This window comes from Polistes dominula, unplaced genomic scaffold (assembly GCF_049000335.1).
Source record: "Polistes dominula isolate Pdom_NZ unplaced genomic scaffold, Pdom_raw_medaka contig_19, whole genome shotgun sequence".
In the NCBI taxonomy this organism is placed as follows: domain Eukaryota; kingdom Metazoa; phylum Arthropoda; class Insecta; order Hymenoptera; family Vespidae; genus Polistes; species Polistes dominula.
Genome location: NW_028301058.1, coordinates 610,395 through 635,051, shown reverse-complemented (window position 1 = coordinate 635,051; position 24,657 = coordinate 610,395). Strand labels below are relative to the sequence as shown.

Below are 24,657 nucleotides of genomic sequence, written 5' to 3'. Positions count from 1 at the left end.
GTATTTTTTTTTTTTGGACACTCAAAAAATACAAAATAAAAAGATTGAAAGATTGAAAGATTGTCTATCGATCTATCTATACGAAAACGTGCGTAAGGATCCGCGTTATGGTTTCCAACAACAGGTTTCGTTTCTAACGGCTAATAACGGGGCCCAGGTGATTTTGGGGAAGCCCGTTATTTCTCACTCATGGTGCCTCGAGAATGGTCGCCCGTTAGAAATCGGGTCGACCCTCTCTGATAACCTTCTTTGCTTTTTCTTCCTCTTCTTCTTCTTCTTCTTCTTCGCCACTTACATTTCTACCGCCATTTCTCTTGCCATTGTGTATGCCTAAATACAACAAGAACAAGAAGAGCAAACATAATAGGACTTTCATATTTTAATTTCATACCTCATCAAACACCAAAAATCATTTCATCATTCTTCTCTCTATCAATTCCAATTTTCGGATGAATTTTTATCAATAATTTATATTTAAAAAAAAAAAAAAAGAAAAAAACCAACATTTGTTTGGTTTAATCATTCTTTGATATCGTAGAAACCCTGAACGACGAATACACAGCTGTGTTGTGTTGTATGATCTGCAAAAAATTGGCAGATATATTTGGCAGATGGTGTATGTGGTATGTGTGTGTTACGTTTTAATGACTTCTTTCGGTAAAGTTACTTCGGTAAAGTTCAACGAACGATAACTGGAACGAGTTTGTCGCTACGTCTTACCAAGTGGCAAAGGTGCTTCGTAAAGTACTTTTACTATACCTATACGTGATGTTTTATTATTGACTACCAATATTTCAAGATAAAGAACAAATATATATATATCTAGATGATATTGATCATCGTAATCTTCATGATCTTTCATTATTTTCTTTTCTTTGTTAAAATTGTTTCATCGTTTCTATTTAAATGTTTGTGCCTAAAGATTTCAATGAACTTAAACCTTTTGGAGAGAAGACCTGTCTGATAACGCCGACACAAGATTGAAATAATTCGCGCAATCGTTAAGGTTGACTGGCCGATCAATTTTGTTCGACTCAAACAAAATGGACAAAGAGCAAAAGCCTGCCGCTGTTCTCGACCCCAAACGAACAAAACGAAACGAACAAAACGAAACGAAACGAAACGAGCAAACGAACGAACGAACGAACGAACGAATCCGAGAAGGCCATCGCGATCAATGATCCTTTGACGAATTTAATCGATGAATTTCTCGATCATCGACTTCGTCTCGGATGATCTTTTACAAGTTTTAGTACTTACACGTGCCGTATTCATATTCGTACAACCACACATACATACATACACACACTCATATTTATCTCGTTCATTCTCCAAGTCTTCGCAAACATTACGTTTTTTTATTTCTTTTTGTTTTTGTTTCTTTTTTTTTTTTTATTAATTCTTACGTTTTTTGGGCGCGTTTCTTATTCGTCATCGAAAATAAAAAAAAATTATAATGATCTAATAAAATTGAGAGTGATTGACAATTGTCAAATATTGTGACTTGTATTGTTTAACTTTTTTAAAATTAATTAAACTACTATTAAACTACTATTAAACTACTATTAAACTACTATTAAATTACTATTAAATTACTACTACTATTTTACATTATATTATACTTTTAAATTATTAAATTACTTTATCAACTATACAAATTACCAATATTAATTTAATTTATTATGTTTTATCTAATGTAAGTATTTTTATCTGATATATATTACGATATTATATATTACAATTTTATTGTTATATAATATCAATTTTATTATTTATTAATTAATATTTTATTTATTATTAAATTATATAAAAGTAACGAAGATTTGATTGATTACTTTCACTCAAGTTGATTTCAACTGGGTTACGTTGGATTATAGTGCTTTATTAATCTATAATAATATAGTATTACAGGATTTTATAAAATTTGAAAAATTACAAATTTAAACACACCTTTTGTAAAATAAAAATGTCTAATTGTAATTATTAACAAACTTGATTATCCCGTTTTATAAAATTTTTTGTATTAATTTATTCCAACAAAAATTGAAACGAAACTCAGTTTTTCCAATTACGAAAAATTCGAAGAAACTTTATCAACACATGTCTAATATTTAAATAATAATAATAATAATAATAAATATCAAGTAACGAGTGAATGGGTAAAAAAAAATTAATCTTCAAAAAAAAAAAAACTGTCTATCATTTTGCGTAATCGTCGTTTACGTGAATTATTGATAAAGGATTATCAAGTTTTGTAAGTTAACAAGTTTACGTTGAACCCACGTGCGACGATGTAATTTCTTATGTGCTTTCTCTTTCTCTCTCTCTCTCTCTGTCTCTTTCATACAAGCAAATACATAAATACGAGAGAGAAAGAGAGAGAGAAAGAGGTTTTCTTATTTTACGAAGAGTATTTTATTCATCAAAGATCATAAATAACCTTTTGAACTATTCGACAAAATTTTTTCCTTGCTTTGACCTTGTGATTTAAAAAATAAAATAAAACAAAACAAAGCATAAATAACCAATGAAATTTCGAACGAATCATTTATAAGCATTTTATTAGAATTATGCATCAAATGAACAAACAAAAATGCAACCAAATGCAACTAACTTGAAAAGGTTGTGTCAGGATATTTTTTGATGGATCAATAAATAAATAAATAAATAAATAAATAAATAAAAAGGTATCCTAATGTATAATTTTTCTATTTTAAACAAACAATTGTCTACTTAGTAGTTTGCTAATCGGTATAGACTATGCGTTTCGATCGAAGTAACTGCAATTGCGATGCGTTCAACGTCCGAGGCTTTCCCCCGGCGGAAAAACGGATTAGGTGCGTTTTGTTTTTTTTCTTTTTCTTTCTCTCCAAGAGGACATCGATCTCACTCACTCACTCTCTCTCTCTCTTTCTCTCTCTCTTTCTCTCTCTGTCTGTCTGTCTGTCTTTCTTTCTTCTATAAAACTTTTTCTTTTTCCTTCACTACTATTATATCTCGTTTCTTGTGCGCACACGATGCGCGATATGATGCAAACGTAAATAAGAATTAAAATATGATGATGCGCGCGATTGTTGCGCAAGGGGTCGTCGATCAGGTCGTTGATCAGGTCGTCGTCGATCGTTTCGTCAACGAAAAAATCATTGCGATATCATTCGATTCGTATGATGATGCTATTAATTAATTATTATCATTTAAACATATCCGATATTATTTCAAATGTGAAGAACCCAACACACACACATACACATACAATTTCTTTAAATTATTTTATTTTATTTTCAATGTTGCACTGAATTTAAATACACACGAATTTGGTGTAGATAATTTACTTTGTACAATATTTCTAAGATAAACTGTATTAATATTATTTTATTATTACATATACAGTATAATATATATATATATATATATATCACTATAATAGTTCAATGACCTATTATTTATTTATCGCAGATTTATTATCGATTTTTATCTGATTCTAAAGAAATCTTTTCAATTTTCTAATCATTGCGAATTGATATTGTATCTTTTTACGAAAAGATTATCTATCAATAATACTTAATCTTGATGAAGGATAAAACTTTCCAGAAAACATAATTAATACAAAATAAAAATAAAAAAATAATAATAAAAAATAATTTTTCTTTTATTTTGTAAATGAATTTAAGTTCATTTACTTTGTACAATATTTCTAAGATAAACTGTACTAACTTTATATATATATTAAATTATTTTATTATTACATATACATAATAGTTCAATGACCTATTCCCTATCATCTATTTATCGCAGATTTATTATCGATTTTTATCTGATTCTAAAGAAATCTTTTCAATTTTCTAATCATTGCCAATTGATATTGTATCTTTTTACGAAAAGACTATCTATCAATAATACTTAATCTTGATGAAGGATAAAACTTTCCAGAAAACAAAAGTAATACAAAATAAAAAAGAAATAAAGAGAATAGGTGATTGAATCGATGATTAATCAGAACCAAGGATGAATTAACAAACAAACAAAATATACAAATGAACCTAAATAAAATCAACATCCTTATTAAATAATCTCGAACATAATTACACAACCATTTGTACGTAAAAAAATTCAATCAACCTACAAACAAACGAAAAAGGTAAACAAAACAAAATATTGAAAAAATACAACAAAATATTAAATGAAAGAAGAAGAAATAGAAAGAATGAAATGAATGATCGATGGAGAATAGGATAAAGGATAGAATAATTTGAATATAAAAAAAAAAATAAAAAGAAATATGATTGGGAAGAGGGAAAGGGGAGAAGAGAAGAGACATTTATGATGCACCGTATGAGGTCTTCCCCGTAAACGCATAGTATTTTCCTTGGTTAGTGTTGAGAGAATCGTGCGACGATATATTGCGAGCACGTGTATCAACTACGTGAGCGTACGTAACCATCGGGATAATGGCGGGTGAAGGACCGAACGATGTGTCCGTACGAATGGACTGGTAGCCTGGTTGCTTGCTTGATACTTGCTTGATACTTATTTGATGCTTGCTTGCTTGCTTGCTTGCTTGCTTACTTGCTTACCCGTTACCATCACTGACCACTACCAACCAACGGGTCAATGAACTCCAAGAGGTCTCCTTCGTAGCCGAAATTTTGGACGAGTCTTCTTCCTTCTCACCAACTAACCAACCAACCAACCAATCCATCATCCAAAAGAAATACTAACTTTTTTTACTATAACCACATTTTCTTTACGATCATTACAACACACGCTTATCGATGATGATAATGTTTAACATAATAAATGCATTAAATAATTTTAATTAAATGGACACATGGTATTTAAAATTGAATAACACTAATATCTTCAAAAGTATCATCAATTGTATTTGATAACTACGCATACGGGGATCTTGGGGCCCCTGTTGAAGAAGAAGAAGAAGAAGAAGAAGAAGAAGATCGATGCGTCAGAGTATTCGCAGTAAAAAAATACACGTGGATATAAACGGGTTAATACACGACCAAGGACAAAACCACGATGAAATTATTCAATTTTCGTATCGTCTTCTTCTATCGAACAGAATTTACAACTACGATCTAGGAAGTGTTTTTTCTTTTTTTAAGTAGTTGTCAAGTCGTTTCGTTTGTTTGTCTTCTAATAAAACACGCGTAGTAAACATCGAATAAAAATATAATTTAAATTAAACATATTGAAAATATTTTGAAGTCAACTACCCTTAGTTGAAAATTAATTTTTCAAATCAATCTAATCAATAATAATAATTATTATTATTATTTTTTACATATAATCAATCTTATTAACAATTAATTATTATAATTTCAAATAAAAAAAGATAAGAGTTTATTTTGTTGTTTGCAACAACTTGACAATATTATTATTCAACGTTTAACTCTGACGCACATGATACGTTACAGTTCGATAAGTAATAGGTCAAATTATGCAACGCGTAAGTATCGATCAGATCGTTACTGAAAGCATCGGACGACTTCAATGAAAATCATCGACCAAATGGCTGACTGAGTAGTCGATTCTTTTTAAAGCTGCTTTGCTAAGCAACCAACTAAAACGAATCACATTATTTGCATTCCTATGGTCCCTGTCATAATCGAAACAAGGACGTTGCTTGCTAAAACTTCTCTTGCGAAATTAAACTGACAATAAGATAACACTGCAATTCTTCTTATTATTATTTATTTATTTATTTATTATGTCATGTTATCGTAATTTAATATTCCAAGAGAGAAAAAAAAAACCAAAACAAAGATAAATCCGAACAACATTTCGTCACGTTTTATTTTTTCATTCGATCGAAATGAAAAATAAAAAAAATAAAACAATACGAATGAACATTCATTTATATAATTGGAATTCAATGAACAGGTGAACAGGTATTTCTCAAAAAAAAAAAAAAAAAAAAGAAATAAAGAACCATAAAAAAAAGTAGCCTGGAGCATTGCAAACCGTTCCGTAACTTAAACCCGATAAACGATCGCGTTTGATGGGTCGAAAATTAGATTTGTATTTTTTATCAGCCCCGAGTGTTAACCCACATATCGATAAGGCCTATTACGATGAATTTATCTTGATAGGAAGTAATAATTATATATTATAATATTTTTCTGGTGTTTTTTTTTCTTTTCCTAACTTAAGGGAACTATTTAATTTCATATATAAAGTGTTTATTATGAAAATATACAAACGATTATATATGAATTTGATAGTATGTCTCGAAGCAAGCAAGTCTAACTCATTTTCAAATCTGGAACGTGTATCTTTTATCGCTGACACATCAACGTTCTAATTAAAACGATAACGCATGTTTGCAACCCATTACTGGTATTGGTTGGTTTGAAGTTACTCTTGATGCTGCTGGTTATGTCAATCGTATTAATATAAACCCTAATTATAATATCTTTCAAATACTAATAATAATACTACAAATTATCATCACACACGTTGATACGTTAATTACATTTCGGAATAGGACGTTTGCAATTAGAACACGCAACTTTGTTCGTATATAAAATATAATGTTTCGAAGTTCAGAATAATCCCGCGGTTAAAATCACCGTCATAGACTACGTGACACGCGATAACCTGGAAGAAACTTAATCCAAAACTGCGCATTAAAATCATATACGATATGATCGATCTAACTATGAAACTATAGTTTAAAACTTGGCATGGATTTACTTATGTTAGAAAATTAATCATCTGATCTATGTCAAAGATAAACAGAGACAAAAAAGTAATCAATAAATAAATTATTCTGCTAAACATTCGTGAATGGAAACACCTTGTTTGATCATTATTTTTCTCTTCTTTTTTTTTTCTTAAATGAATAAATTCAATAATTTCAACGAAATAAATCAACAAATTGGATATCAAAAAGAAAGTTCAGAGAACTGATAATGATTGGTAAAGATTTAATGGATGGAGAATACTTTTGATAACATTCTAGGATGAAACTTATGAGGATAATTAAAGAAAACAAACAAAAATTCGGTTGATGGGAATAAGAGAAGGTAGGTGTCTTTTGAACAACGAAGCATAATATCGCGATACTGCGAAAGGAGGCGAGCCAGAGCGAACTCGAGAAGAACCGAACCGAGGTGAATGACCGGTAAAGTGGCCTAAGTGCCGCACTCCAAGTACCGTGTCTCTTTTTCGTCCCTACTTGTGTCTCATGGATATGTATTTTCGTTGGATCATGTGTGTGACCCCCTCCCCCACCCCACCCCCTTCTCCTCATCATCATCATCATCATCATCATCCTCATCCTCATCCTCCTTCTCCTTTAACAAGTTTCAAACTCATATGTTTTTAATCCTGAGTACCACATGATGTCCTTTCCATCCTTTTCTATCTAACAACACAACATCGACTAGACAAAAGAAAAGAAAATAAAAATAAATTCAATCTAATCGCGACATATTAACAATCATAATTGATCTTTCATAACCGATTATGATGATTTAACCGAAAGCACCATTGGAGAATTCGATCATCGTAAGTGGACACTATGGACACGAGGAAGAACATCCCAAAGACGAGAGTTGTCTTTTTTAATTTGGTAGGAGGGTTCATTGAACCCACGGTTTAAAGGCCGCCCTCCTCCTCCTCCTCCTCTTCCTTCTTCTCCTCTTCTTCTTCTTCTTCGACCTCTTCCTTCGACTTTTTCGCCCTGACTCGCATACGCTTCCGCGATTCGACGATGCTCCGTTGAGATCGATTCAAAGAAGATTCAATGGTTCTTCAAAGAAGACTTTTTAATCTCGGCCCATATTATCCCCTATTGGTTTATATTCACTCCTCAAGTTTAATATTATTTAACAAAAAAAAAGTAAATAAAAAAAAAATGGTTCTAATAAAAATTAACCGTGTAACGTAACACATTTCTAAAAAATTATACACGAATTTGTTTTTTTATTTTTATTTTATATATATATGTTATTCGTTTGTAATTATTATTTTATAATATTATAATCATTGGAATAGATATACTTTGTATAATTAATTTATATTATTATCGATATTAAATAATAAATATTTATTAAAATAACGTTGTGACCCAATAACTAAGAATATACAAATTCTATGAAAAATAAATTACAAATAAAAATAAATTAGAATTATTCATAGAATTTCTAAATTCAAACAAGAAATAATGTAAATGAATCTACTTTATTTTCTAGCTTATTTATACAAAAAAAAAATGTCTATCATTAAAATCATTCAAATATTGAAATTACTACTGAATCAAAAAATACCATAGAACTTTATTAAATGTCTAGTTTTTATTTCTAACTATGTAAATGTTACATATATTCGAATTAATTTCAAATTATATTTACATACACCAACCAGCAACATCCAAACGTGTATAAATTTAACAACGCTCTCGGCAAATTCGATTCGAGAATGGCAGAGAGAGGTTATCGAACTCTAAACTCGCGAGTTGGGATCGATTGGTCGATATCGGTGATATTATTTCAAATTATTTCCACCCCCCACCCACCTTCCCCCTTCTTTTTATTTTTTTATCTCTTCCTTTTTTCAAAACTTCACCGTGTATTATACTGAAAATTACTATTTGATTACAATTGATTTTAATTTAAAAAAAAAACGTGTACATTTAAATTAATATCATCCTATTCAAGAAACAGGTTCGCATATCTTGCAAAAATTATTTGCACAAAAAAAACAATGCACAAGTGTGTTTATTAAAATCGTTTTGATAAAACTCGTGAGAAAAAAATACAACAACGAAAAGAAAAGAAAATGATACTTTGAAATAAAAATAGTAGTCCTAGACAAACGTACACACACACATACATACATACATACACAAGTAACCGGTTCACATAATCTCTTGAAATTCTCTTCACGATTTCTCAATACGTAAATGAATGTTCCGTATAATCCTTTCGTATGTACCTGATGAAGATAATACACCTGGGTGTTTAGAAAAATCAATTTTGGATTTAAAATTAAAAGAAGAAAACGAAAAAATCACACGTGACACACACATACACACACACACGCACATATCATATAGAACATGCGAGTACAAGAGTACGAATTGATTTAACACAACAGACAAAATTCATCGGATTGGAGTTTAAGTGATGTAAAATCAATCGAGATCGGATCAACGAAGAAAATCATCGGTGAATATAAGAAAGTTCAATGACCTGAACAAACGTACCGGATGAACGAGGAAGTGTAAGGAGGCCGGCAACACGAGAAAACCGTCACCGTCGTCACCGTCCGTCCAATCCTATATTTGCAAACGATTAAGCCTTATTACATCATGATTTACTAAACCAGCCTGATTTTACTTCTATCTCTTCTCCTTGTGTTTCTTCTTTATTTACTCTATCCTCTGCAAATCTAACGATATGTGATTAGTAATTTATCAACAGAATTATAAACAATTCTAAATGAATTAATTTAAGACTCGTTACGATTGAACATTTGAAAAGGGGTGTGTGTATCTGAACTAGACTGGATCATCAACAAAGATACTAATCCATATATAAATTCCTACTTAAAAATCTACATATACTAATTACAAATAAAATTAAATAATTCTGCTAAAGGATAAACAAAATCTTATTTTAAATCACCACTAAAAATGATTAACAACGTGACTTAAATAAAACACAACTGTAACATAATTAAAAAACAGTACTACGATCATTTACACGAATAGATAAAACAACAGCGACAATAATTACGGTAGAATAGTAGAAACGTAAGTAAGTGTATAAGTATAGACTAGAAAAAAAAAAATGAAAAAAATAGTAGAGGTAAATACAAATACACGCGTGTTAGGTTTGTCTTAGAGTCGCGATCCGTGCATTCCAAAGGGGTGAGCAAGTTTCCTGCGAATTTCCCGCCATTCTCTTATTTCCTCTGTCCCTCCCCTATCCTAGCCAATACACACACACACACTCTCTCTCTCTCTCTCTCTCACACACACACACTCACACTTTTTCACATGCGTTCATTCTCCTCGTCAAAATTAAAAGAAAGAAACAGGAATGGTTTTTCCATAGAGCGTGTTAGCGCGCTAAAGTCACGTGCGCTCACGCAAACAGCCGTTTTGCAAATAGCAAGACCAACAACTCTAGTACCAGAACCAGCACCAACCAATACCAATGTATCAACCAAACAGCAGGCAGCCATGAAGTTTTGCCGCAAAGGGGGCGAGTTACTCACGTACGAAATGTCGCTCGAGTTCGCGCCTTTCCCTCTGAGATATAAGTGCAACAACACCGGCCAAGGGGCAATGCACCTGCGACAATAACAACAACAACAACACCACAGGTAAGATAAAGAAGAGAAGGAGGAGGAGGAGGAGGTGGAGGAGAAACGAGGAACATTTACCGATCGCTAGTTGAAACCAACACGCTTATGCCGTTCAATCAGCTACGCCAGCTACCCCATATAAAGGTTCCATTTACTTGTCAGGCTATTCATGTGATTCTACGTGACTCCCTCCTAATGCATCCATCGCGCGTCTTCACGATCAGCTTTACGATCCCTACCGATCATTGCACCGTTCAAAAACGTCCTAACTTTTAAGTGAGGAAGAAGCAACTTCGATCTACGTTCTACTGTTTATTATTGTTATTATACTTTCATTATTTCATTACTAAAGATATTATTTGATCAAATTAAAGTGTCCATTTAATTATATAATAGAGCTTGTAAATAGTTGCACTGCATCAACATGTTCTATTCTTTAATATAGGTATAGATCGGGACTCTGTTTACAATGGATTCTATACAAAAGAAAAGAATAGAAAGGACCCCAAGCACGTATAACCGAAGGGACAAAAAGAAGATCTGAGAAGTGTGCGGTGGCATGCTTGCTGCCATAATAATGCACTTTGAATGGACGGACGGGACGGTCAATGCTCGAGTAACCCTAGTCAACAGTAAAAGTGACAAACGTTTCGATTCTTACAAATAAAAACAGCACGAAACCCAAGCACGTTTTCTACTCCCTTACCGATTTTTACAAAACCTTTCTAGTGTCAGCTACCTGTTACGTGTATTAATTGATCTCAACGGTAGATAAACTCGATCGTTCCGATCTTTATCATATCAAATGAAGATAATAATCTTATTTTTCTAAATGAAATGGTGTATACAATGTTGACGATAAAAAAAAAAAAACAGCAACAATAATGACATCAGTACTCGTTAATAATCGTTCATGGAATCCCGTCGATCGGTGAGAAAATGAAATCATTGAATTAATGCATCACCTGCGAGGTCGCTTTAAACGAAACTAGAACAAGAGAACGCGAGTGTACAATCCCATTCGCGGAAATTTATTATAAGAGGGAGAGAGGACGCGAGATGAGGTCGGCAACCACGACGAAGAATTACAAACGCGCAGAACAGGGTGATTGGCAGGGATTGGCGGCTCGCAACGAGATCGAAATGTCAACGCGAGTTCTGTCTAACAGGAAACCTCGAGGAAACGTTCCTCTCTACCCTTCCCTCCCATTCTCCTCCTTCACCTCTTTCTCCGCCTCCTCATACAGGAGCGTATTAACTCAACGTTAAACTAACTACCAACAAGAAAATCCATAATGATTTTCCTTTCACGATATACATTTTTTCAATAATGCGAATCAATTTTGTTCAACTGCTAAAGCAAACTTCAAAGTTCAGGTATGAAACACCATCTTAAAATTCGATAAAAGTTGAGAAATATCTGAACGATTTGTTTGTGAAATTAAAATGTAATACTTGGATTTTGGATATGTTGAGAAAATAGGATTAGTTTTCTTTGGATTTTCAATCCGTTCCTGTAAGCAGTCGTTTGCACCGATAGATCGGTATGCGACGTACTGCGCACTCGCTCTTATTACGATCCGAACCTTCGAAAGGACGTTGACCCGCAGGTGGTACTCTACCAGAGTCTACACATACGCGTATAAGGTACGCGTTATTTTCTGATGGCGCGTTGGTATCGTGTTGGTCAGTACTTAATCATTCGATCAGTCAGTAATTATTCATATATCTCAGATAATAAGCTCAAACGATACAATCTTGCTAGATGGGTTTGAAGATAACACTGCATTTACAGATTGAACAATGACATTTTTGAAATAATTCTATAATAATATCAACTTACTCGAGAAGGTTCTCGTAAAAACATTCGAGACGAATTTTTTATCATTAGTATCTTTTTTCACTTAGTATTCCGATATTTTCGCCTACTTGATTCCATTAGCATTTCAACGACGTAAATATTAGCTTTCATGCAAGTGCACCTACCATCAGTCTGATGATCATATAACTGCGAATGATATGAAAACGTAAAAAGTCATAATTAAAAAGCAAGGTAACAAGATACGAATAGGAAGTATAGAAACATCTCTAATCCTAAACACCTTTCGATTCATATTTATCTTTTTCCGGTAGTCTCATTTGAAAAGCTCGATTCTATGCGAAATATGCATTTTTTTAAAATGAACACTTGGTGCATTAGGGGGGAAGAAAAAAATGCTGAAGTTAATAGGAAACAGTGTCTAACATAACAATTCATCGAATTACAATCTGTTCTTTGAACATTGAATTTCTACTAAATTGTTTAAAACGAATAATCTCAATTAATCAGGTTATTTCAGTATGAAACGATTCGAACATTTCTTCTACTTTTTCATTCACAGGATTGGTCAATTTGAATTCCAAAAGGATTCTGTGCGTAGTCCGTTGTAGACATTATCCTCCCTCGTGTCAATTAAAATTCTTCTGTTTTGCATTTCTGGGCGGATGACGCAAATACCTGAGATATTAGAGGTTCTTATAAAGAGTTAACTGCATTCGTGCGTCAATCGTTGATGATAGTAGGCGAGAGAAAAAGGCACGTATAAGAAAGTGGACATCCCAGTGTCCTTAAAAACCACAGAGATACGCGTCATAAATTTATTTCTAAATCACTAATAATTTAAACATATTTCAACTGTATACGAATGTAATATTAAGAGTTCTAAATTTAGAAAAATATCAAAAAAAAAAATATAATAAAAGAAATTACAATTGTGTACCTTTACAAATGAGATATTCAAATGATCCCGGTAATAAAATCATACTTAAGCTGAAATATCGCGAACAAATAAAATAACAAATTAGATTTCGATGCCACCCCTAAGTTAATTTTTTGAAGCTTTAGGTTCTGTCTGAATCTAACTCAATTTTGTCTTCACGAATCCTACATAACAGTTGTCCTACACGCATAATGGTCAAGTTAACTGAAGAAAAACAAGTACTAATTGTAAAGGAGTAAATGTTAATGTACTGTTGACACATCGTAGAGACTCATAAATTCCACTCGGACGCATAGCAAGCAAAGTCGTTTCGATCCTTTAGAAGAAAGTGATTTCGCACGATGTGTGTTTGCACGGTCACGAGTAGAAGACTTGTATACACGAGTAGCAATGAAGATAGAAAGAGAAGGGTATATGTGTATATAGGAGGTGGTGGAGGAGGTGTGGAGAAAGAGGAGAAACTTGTCGAAGAAGGAAAAGACGAAGACGAGAAAGAGAGAAGAGGATAGAGCTGTTACACGGAGAGCGTGTTTACTACCGTTTACACTGAGAGCAAAAGTGATTCTATATACTTCCTAAGTATATAACATGTGTGTGTCGTTAGTGACGCAATTACAATCAGAGTTTGTTGCACTCTTTCGAAATGGGAATCCTAGATGAAGAATTAGTATTTCATTCATATACATACAACTGCAACTGCAATATTTCTCATATTTTTTTATAACAAAAAAAATAATCTAATAAAATAATAAAACATATCAAAGTGTGTTGAACAATTAAACGTTTGTCAGAAATTAATTTGTCCAATTTACAATTAAGAATTCTACCAAAAAAAAAAAAAAAATTAATATTTCGATATTATTACAAACTGTGACACCTTTCAAAAAATAAAAAATAAAAAGGTAAGAGAAAAATAAGCTGTAATCTGGATAAATCTTGTTTTCATAGAATTAATCGATACGTAAAACGACATGTCAACGACACAGTAAACGTTTTATTGTCCAACGTGCGAATGAGTGTTGCGAAGCATGCATGTTATTACAATGATTACAAGAGAGTGATACGGTGAATTAGCAAAAGTGAGCGGCACCCTTCTTTTTTTGTCCCAGGTGTAGTAAGCATGCACACCTTCCTTTTCTTTTCTTTTTTTTCTTATTTTTTTAAATTTATTTATTTCTTTTTTGTTTCGATTGTTGCGTAACCCCACATGCGTGTGTTATACACGCATGAATAACCGATGAAAACAGGAATGCAGGTTGTATTATAATCCCAGGGTCGTGTAATGCGACATTTTTTTTTTTTTTTTTTTACTAATTTTTACTACGTTTACTACACACGAATTAATTATACTTCCATAATTGTGTTGTCTCTTATAACAAAAAAATTAAATTAAATCACCAAAAGCCTTTCATTTCTTTTAATTATTTTTATTATAATTTCAATAATAATCTAATGTTGTATTAGAAAATGACCGTCAATTTGATTGCTTCGTTAGCTTTTTAATCAGTACAGTAGTTTGATAATACCGGAAACGAAGTTACATCGACATTCTGTACCGGAAGAAGCTTCAAATTTCCCCGACGTTTTCATTCCGCCTACTATCAACGTACATAATTGTCCGACTATCGATTCGTTGCAGTTCCCTATGTTATTATGTCGAATCTCGATAAACAAACAACCCTAAACATATTATACTTTATTATTACGTTTGATAGGAATTAAATCGATTAGCATACTGGATCTACCACGGCCAAGTATTATAATACTAGTTGCGGTTTATCAAATCTACACTAGACTGGCTATTCATTCTTCAAAACGAGAAATTTATTAACGATTGATGGAAAATAAATGAAGTGTAATTATTAGATTAAATCATGAATTAATAATTAATAATTAAAAGAATGAAAAAAGAAAACAAAACCAACACACACACACACACCCTTAAAATAATTTTCGTTCAAAGGATAAAATCTAACAGTAAAATAATCAAATGATTAAAACAAGATTCATACATAAGAGTGTACGTAATTATTGTATATTTGTTGATCACATATGCGTGTATATATCAGTGTGTGTGCATGTTGGATCAAGTATATGTTAGGACCAATAGCTCCCTCTGAAGTGGTCACGAGGACCTACCCGTGCAACCGGTCAACTTGGCACGTTTCCGACACGTGTGGCCTGCGATTGGAAATGCTTATCTCGAAAATAAAATATATTTTAAACGCGCCTTTTAATCCTTGATCTGATCTATCCGAGCTCACGTTTTATTTCTAAGACGTTAACTCCTGTCTAGCTGAGAGGGCAATGAACGCGGAAAACGCGCCGGCAAGCCGCCGGCCGGTCGGCCCAAGCAAGCAAGCGTTTACTACGAGCCTAAGGCTTTTATAAACCTAACAGGTATTCACAAAGAGACACATAAACACACATACACTAACAAACAAATATATATAATATGCACGTGTGTACTTAACTCGTGTTTATAGTCTACTACACGGTGAACCTAATTCCGCATTATATATCCACGTGTTTGCTCCTACGACCACCACGGACACATTGCCCCCTTACTTTAGCTATAATTAACCAAAGCCAATCCGGAAACTCCTTTCTCTTTTTCTAAAAATTACTCATGTGTCTCTTTTTATTCTTCTTAACATGACTCAAGTAGGGGAGAGTAAATGAAAGTAACAGTAGAATGACAAATACTGTTCTAACGAAACACGTGATACAACTCAAACTCAAGTAACTACTTTTTACACATACATGGAATTATGTCATAAAACATAATCGTCAAGGTAACAAGTTCAAAGAACTTTGATTCTTGGGAATCTTAGGAAGAGAGTAGTAGGTAGTAGTAGTAAACAAGACGATTTTATTTTTATTTTTAACGATAGGAATAATACTACCAACAAAATTTATTATATTCAAAACGAGGGAGAAAGTAAATGAAAGTAATAGTAAAATGACAAAACACGTGACACAACAACTCGACCAAATAGTCATTTTTTTTTTAGACGAACCAGGAATTCAATCATAAAACGTAACAGGTTCAAAGAACTTTGATGAGAATTGTTGAATGAAATAAAACGATATCTGTCACATTAATTATTTCAAACTCGATCTTTTAGATAAATAAAAAAAAATGATGCTAAAAAAATCATGACTCAAATTAGAGTAAAATAAATAACAGTAACAATCATATATCATACTGATCAAAATGATACACGTGATACCAATGAATATTCAATACGATTGAAAATAAACTAAGAATAATTATGTCATAAAATCTATAATTGTCAAGGTAACAAGGTTCAAAGAACTCTTTCATAGGAGAATCGTAGATGAGAATATTTTAACAAGACAATTTTCAATTTTAATTTCTACTAATAGAAATGACAATTATAAAGATTTGATCAAACAATATTTGTCATAGTATCAATTAAATTGTTTTGTGTGCAAATTCATTGGTCGTCACGTAAATACACGAATACTATGTTAACCAGTATATATATATATATATATATATATATATATATATATATATATATATATATATATGTATATGTACATATGTAAAAGTCGAAAGTCCTAAAAGAGGTATCGAATCTAAAGTAAATATCTTTCTATTGGTCCTCGTAGCTGGTAAACAAGGGTTAAGGTCGCGCCAACATCCAAGACAACCTCTCGAAGGCGATTTCGTTCTCAAGGACGACTACGAGCGTAGAATAAGACGCAATATCTTAGGACACGTGGTGGCCAATGCGCACGTCTCCGACCAGTCTGTGATGAACCGATATGGAATCCCAAAAATAGAAGAAGCGCCAGTTGCTTACGTTTTATGCGTTGTCTACGTTTATCTGATATATTAGGCCGGGGAATAAGTTCTTTTTGTAATACTCCGATAAACAGAAACATCTTAACTTTAACTAATATTAATGCAATCTGTAAATACTTTTAAAGAAAGACCTAATATAATAAAATAATTTAAAAACAATTTGAAAATATTCATCGTCAATTGATTTTATCAAAAGATAATTATTATAGTATAATAAAATGTGAGAGAAAAAATACTTTATTCCCAGGCCTAATATTATTTCTTAGTATTTTTTTATTCAGGCCTACAACAGACTTCGAAGAAATAGGTATCCTCTATTTTTCGATGAATCGATATGACGCAACACTCTTACTTTATTTTCGTTAAAACTTCCTTTCAGACTTGGAATTCGATTAAAGATGCCTAACATGATTCAAGAATGGAAAAGTAAAAGGACTATGTTATTTATTTTCACCCGTAACCTATGCTAATATTCCTATCCTTCGATATTTTTGCCATGTAAAGATTGAATAATAAAAAATAAAAAAAAATAATTTGTTATTTAAATAATTTGAACAAACGTTGTAATTTTTATTTAGCAAAGTGTGTTCTGATTCATCACAAGTCCTCATCCTCCTACCTCTTCCTTGGATGACGCTGCAATGCGTCATCGCAAGGGAAACCCTTGTTCCTATCCCTACAATCCCTAGACTTTTAATTTGTATGCACCTACTCATCACTGATTCATATAATTTGAAATAAATTTAAAAAAGATATCCCTCCCAAGACAACAAAACTGCAAGTATTTAAAGTTATATTATTTATAGAATAATAAACAATTAAATTTAATATTAAATATTTTTGTGTGTGCCTTCAGAAATGCATTTATACATATATTTTGAAAATAACATTTAAAGGTGATTCAAATAGAAGAAAAGGTTTGATGATAAATTCAACGATGATCACCTGTAACAAAAAGAAAACAATATTAATCATCTATACTTGCAGTAACTAAAAAAAATTATTGACGAGCAATATAATCATACAATAAAATATAAAATAACTAAAGAACCATTCCCAAAAGTTCGAACATCTGGTTGAACCTTTGAAAATAACTCAGTAGTTTATAGTTGCCCTCTTGAGCCACAGTTAAGTGGGGGCCTCTTCGGCATTAAGCCTCTTCTTTTCTTCATGCGATGAAAACTGCATTTGGACATTTCCTACGTGCGAACAAGATAAGATCTTTCATACTAATTTTGCAAATGAGCTCGTATTTTGTTATGATTTTAATTCTCAATTATATTACAAAATTAATTTAAATTTCGCGTTTACTTTTCTAGCTCGTGGACCATCAATGAATTTAGAGTTCATTGACCATACACGAGCACATTTAAACGAATGTCCAAGCAGATAATAATTTCCCTCGATGACCTAATAACACTTCGCACTTTTAACGTCGAGTAATAAAATCGAATTGAAATAAATAGTGTGCATTAATAAATGTAATGCATTTTCTTGCAATACCTTTATTTCATTAATATGTTATATTTAATTATATCTATATTTCTAGCTGTAAGACGAAATTGCGATAGTGCGAAGTGCTAATCCTGAAATACTTAAAACTAAGTATCAAATGCATCAAAGAATTTGCGAATTTGATTCGACTCTATCTCGTTCGAGATAAAATCGAAGTAGAAATGAATCTTTCAAATGGTTGCAAATACCTTTGAATCATGATACATAATAAAGATCACAGAATAGTCACAAAATAAATTAACAAATCAAATATAATACAGAATGAGATGATCAAATTTTGTAACAATTCTGTATAAACCAGGAGGCGGAATTTCCACTCCGGAGTGGAAGCAAGAAGTCTAATGCCTTTCCTGGATCCTACCTACTTAAAATTAAAGTTTTTACATTCATTCAAAGAAGTATGCTACCTGCCTGCCTATTACCCATATTTTTACCCGTTTCAAGAAAAACCATACATACCCACCCACACACTCCACGGTTCTCTCACATACCACCAGGGTGCAAAAGCCTAAACTAGAGAGCATGCCCCGGGGCACCTCCGACACCCTAGTTCAACCACGTTTTCTAAACTTATATGCTAATGGGTATACGTACGTTTTGCTGTAATCGTCTGCCAAGGCTAGTGATTATTGCATAAAAAACTACAGCAAAAATACAAGAATACACTAGTATATATATATGCATACTAGTAATATACGAGTATATCAAAGTTTCCACAAATAAATGCAGTAACTCTACTATTCAAAACGGTTATTAAAAAAGAATTAAAAATATTTATTATTAATATAAAACTACAGAAACGCATATTTTTTATATCACACGTGATATATAGAAGTAATGCTCTCAATATTAAATGATGTATTAATTAAAAACTGTCGCGAAACGATGTACAATACACACTACCTAATACGCACACACAGGTGTAAAGTACATCGTGCAATCACTAGCACAATAACAGCCGCCAATAGGGGAAAAACTTAATACTAAACCCACACAAACTGTTTCTCACTCATACGTGTAACACCTGGGCACACGCATAAATGAGAACGCAGAAAGTATGGGGGGGAGAAACGGGGGATTAGTATATTAGAAGCTGAAAAGCCTGATCTAAAAAAACATAATTAACATATATAAATATATCACAAAAGATTTTAATAAAAATTCATCTAAACGGGCTAAGGACTCTACAAGTCATTTGGTGAATAATGACTTAAACAAGCGAATGAAAAAAAAAGTTACCCCATAGGAAACAATTACAGTTTCGAGGTAAGGATGTATTAAAAGACTCTACGATAATGATGGATATTTTTTGCAAACCTCGGATGACTCTTTCACTAAATGGCTGTTCTAATGAAAGAACTGGGCTTTGAGCCACCACTTAATTGCCAGAATCTATCCGTTCGCGAATTTAGTTTGTCTTCTTGCTCATTTATTAACAATATCGAAGTATATATTATTTATTTAATATCAATAGATTATTCTCGATTAGATAAACTATGTACGAAACTATGCATGTAAGACATTTATTACATACTTTTCTGGACGAAAACGAGTAAATTAATGCTCGATTTCATCACTATTGACCACGAACAAAAAATGTAATAAAAAATAGAGTGCATTTAATAATTGCATTATTAATTAAATGAATTTAACCGATGATGAGACAAGAAAACCTATCCTGAACTAATAATAATACATACAATACAATATACAATTTTCATGAGTATCTCCTAAAAAGGAATTACTCATGTGCTCGTCAACAATTTATTTAAATAATTACAACCAGTAACTCGTGCCGATTTGGACCTTTCATCCTCGGCATGATTGAGCACTGGAGGGACTTTAAATAAAAACTCATGGTTTAAGAAGTTCTGCGATGGCTCCAAAACACTCCTACTTCGCAGCAAGTATTGCAGTCTGACGATGGAAAACGATACTTGATTTTCCATTGAAGAAGATCCATCGAAGATCCACCAAAAATCCATCGAAAAATTCATCCAACATCTTTGAAAGGAAGAGAATCCATGGTTATATCTGTAAAATAAAATAGAACAAAACGATAAGTTATCTGGAATATTATTCAAAATCGTATAAAATAAAATCGAATAAAATGTAAATAAAAATGAATACTTACAATGCATTCCAATGAGATGCAGCTCCATTGCACCATGGTGATGCACCTCGCGTGAATCTAATATCCCGTTATAAACGAAAATAAGAAACTATAGGTGAGCTTCTTATCGCGAAACCGAAATTTTCTTATACGGCGAACAACACTGACTCTATAATTCGCGTTTGATTTTAACTTATTACTCGCCCGATCACTGATTCTACTACTTAAAAATTTTACTTTTAACTACACGAACAAACACTGACTCTATAAACTAATTCAAAGACTGCATTGCACGCAGTCAAATGCAAGAACAAAAATTTCACTCCCGGACACTTCACATGGGCCATTTGATACTAAGACACTGACCCGTAGTAATGCAATTGCTTCGCGCACGATTGCAATCTGAAACATAAATAAAAAACAATACTATTAATATCATTACTATTACAGAAAACTATTAAAATTTATGAGGAATTATTTTAATACAAAAATATACTCACTTTGATGAATGCACGATGAATGCACGATGGGTCTCCTACCCTTAGGATGACGATGACAATGCACAAACACTGACTCTACAACTGCATTACATGCAGTTAATTCAATTAACACTAGATATTATTATATACAATTGGACTGAACTAATTTGATTCATTTTAAACTTTTTTGCTATATATTTATTTAAAATAGAAATATTATTTATTTTTTAAATATATGTTAATTTTTAATGCTGTTATGAAATATACGTAAATATTAATTCCTCTACTCTACCTACTTTTTCATTCAAACAATGTTTATAAATTTTTTAAAAATATTGAACAAAGCAATAGTGAACAAATCTAGTGTTAAACGAATTTCAAAATGAATTTAATTAATAAAATGTGAATACCATTCCAACGATGATCTGAAACACAAATAAAAACAAAATAATATAAATTGTTGTTATATAAAAATTATTATAATTATTGAGAAAATGTTTAATAGAAAAATGAACTCACTTTGATGGATGCAGGATGAATGCAGGATGGGTATCCTACCCTTAGGATGACGATGAACACATGTTTAAACTGAATAAAAGAAACTTGCGAGTTTCTTAACCGAACAAACGAAACTTTAACATGCGACGATCAACACTGAATCTACTCTTTTGTCGACTTTTTTATATTTTATTTTAACACGATGCAACACACGAGAACCTCATTGCCTACGCGCTCGATTGCAATGATTTTCTGAAACAAAAAAAGAAAAAGAACAATTAATATCATCGTCTTAATAAAAAAACCATTGAAATTATCATAGAAATGTATGATAGGAAAATATACTTACTTTTAGTCTTCGTTGATGAATGCAGGATGGGTATCCTACCCTTAGGATGACGATGTATAAAATAAAATGAAATAAAAAGTCTGTAAAGCTGAAACATACTAAAGATTATATTACAATATTTCCTGTAAATCATTTCTGAAGGCAGGGCACACATTAAAACCATTGAATATTTTATCAAAAATATTCAATGCTAAATATAAAGAAATAATTAAATAATCAATGAAAATTGTCATAATCAAAAGTTAAAGTTATTAATTATTTGTAAAATTGATCAAAGTATGCGACTATTAGTTTGTTAAATTACATATCAAGTATGTAAGGTTAGTAAAAATATTCATTAAAAATCTTTAAAGTTGTTTAAATAAAATAATTATAAAATCAAACTGAATAAAGAATAACCTAACAATTAAACCGTTTTCTATAACATTCTATGTAATATAAAACTATTGAAAGTATTAAAAGTAACGAGATAAGGTTAGAAAAATAAAATTATAAAATTATTTATTCCGTAATTATATGTGCTAGTTGTGATCTCGTCGAAGAACGGGAGGGGAATGAGATACGTTGCTGTTCGACCTTGATAGGTGTCGAACGAACGCTCGGCTGTTTTCGTTGTATTATTGTCTCGATAATCTACAAATATACATACACATTGATAACTACCTGTAGGTGAATGTTATGTATCGTTATTGTCCTTTCGTACATTTATTCTTACTTTACACATCACGTACACTACACTCATACTCTTTCAATTACGCAGCTCACTATTTGAAAAGAAAATAGATAGATTTACCTTACGAATAAAATAAAACATTTCACATATTATAAAATTAGATATATGCGTTCGTACTGGACACTTCCAATGCTGGACAATCTAAAAAAAAGTCAAAGATAATTGTATTAATATGTCATAAAGAAAATCAAATTATGAGGTTATGATATAAATTACCTGTGTATGCAAACACTCATTATCTATGAAGGTATAATGATGCAAAATAATTCATTAGAGATGATTAGTAGTATCGATAGCGTGAAAATAATCTACAAAAGTAAAAAGTACGGTTAACTAGCCATATCGATTGGACGTGACGCGAACCGTCGACAGACGCCGATTTTATTTTCACAGATATCTTTCAAACTTTTTAATTTCACGTTTTGAAAACACTCACGTATAAAAATCATTATTGTATCTATCATTTAATATATAATTTAGAAGGTTGCACTTTATAAAAAGTATCTTTTACTCACTTGAAATTGACAAGACGCCACAGCTCCCGAACGATCTTCTGCTCCGTCCTTCTTTATAACTACGCTAGTCAAACTGCATATGGTAATTGATTTTTTTAAACAGAAATCATATTGAATTTTTTAATTAGTGTACTACTATTTGACTAACGTGGTCAAAGTATTTGAATAGGATATAATTTGAATTATAAACTGCTTTTTAAAGCATATATAAATCTCTAGGAGCATAAAAATGATAAAATATTCGTAATTTCTTTTTATTATTCATCAGAAAAATGCATTTGTTCTAATAAAAATGATGTCTTTGCAATATGATGATATTTATTGTTTTATATTTATTTTTTATCAAGAAAATGCATGCATTCAAATGAATAAAAATGATGTCTTTACAATACGATGATATTTATTAGTTTCTTTTTATTTTTTATTTAGAAAAATACTTTATTACTAGACTCGTTTCTATTAGAAACATTAATGTTCATCTCATCATTATTAAAATTGAAATATTTTATTTTTACATAGAAACCTACACAATCCTTTCTGTTCTTTTCCATTCGAGATCGTTCGATTCGATATCTGTACAAATGCACCTTGGACTTTTAACCTTGGATGTGATCAGGTAAAAATGTCCAACTACAAGACGGCGGATGCTTTCATGAGAAGAGAAACGTTCTCGAAAATTCGATGAACAAATGCGATAATTGCCATCAGGAGTTTCGTTCAAAACGAAATAAATTTATCCAAGACACGTGATTTCATTTCAAATTCACTCTTACAACCATCAAATTAGTTTAATCACAAGATTTCTCTCTCTCTCTCTCTCTTTCTATCTTATTGCATCGATTGAATTTGTTTTTATTTAATTTTTATCACACAATGGCGTCATTATTTTTTATCATATTCTCCACGTGCTGCTTATGCTAATCCCTCATGGAAAACAGCATCGTATTTCATGCAATAAACAAAACGTAATTTATATTATTTACCACATTTTTTACTTGGAATCTTGAAATTCAATTTAATTTCATAAAATTCAAAGGAAAAAAAAACACACACACACACATTTCAGAACACGCATTTGCGCATTTATTCTCTTTCCTATGTTCTCTTTTGAATTTTTTTTTTAATAAAACTTTCAATATGTAAACGTCGTAATGATATTAAATAAAATAAAATATACATTTGATCGATGACACGGTCGGGATTTATTTCCTATGACCTTTTTTAATCTTACCGATTATTTTTTTCGGAACTTTATCGCTAATAACTTTTTTTCAGTGGAATTATAAAATTAAATAAAAATAAAAATTAAAATTAAAGAAAATACGCAGAAATACTTCATCAATGACACGACCGCATTTATTTTCTATGACCTTTTTTTTAATCTTCGAATAATTCATTTTTTTCGACCAGATTTACACAATTTTTTTCTAACTGTTAACAATATTTGTTAAATATAAAAATATTTGCCCTGTGTTTCATTAAAATACTTTAAACAATATTGGCGGATGTATACTCGAGATTTACTACTTTAC

At 31.5% G+C, this 24,657-nt stretch overlaps 1 long non-coding RNA gene across 1 annotated transcript; it reads right to left on the bottom strand.

The window, feature by feature from the left end:
• LOC107068867 (uncharacterized) lies at positions 1-23,167 on the bottom strand. Its single transcript, XR_001476062.2, has 4 exons — positions 23,126-23,167; positions 22,827-22,918; positions 22,671-22,751; positions 1-330 (listed from the first exon to the last, which is right to left on the bottom strand). It is a non-coding gene; the product is annotated as an uncharacterized LOC107068867 (long non-coding RNA).
• Positions 23,168-24,657: the final 1,490 nt, after the last annotated feature.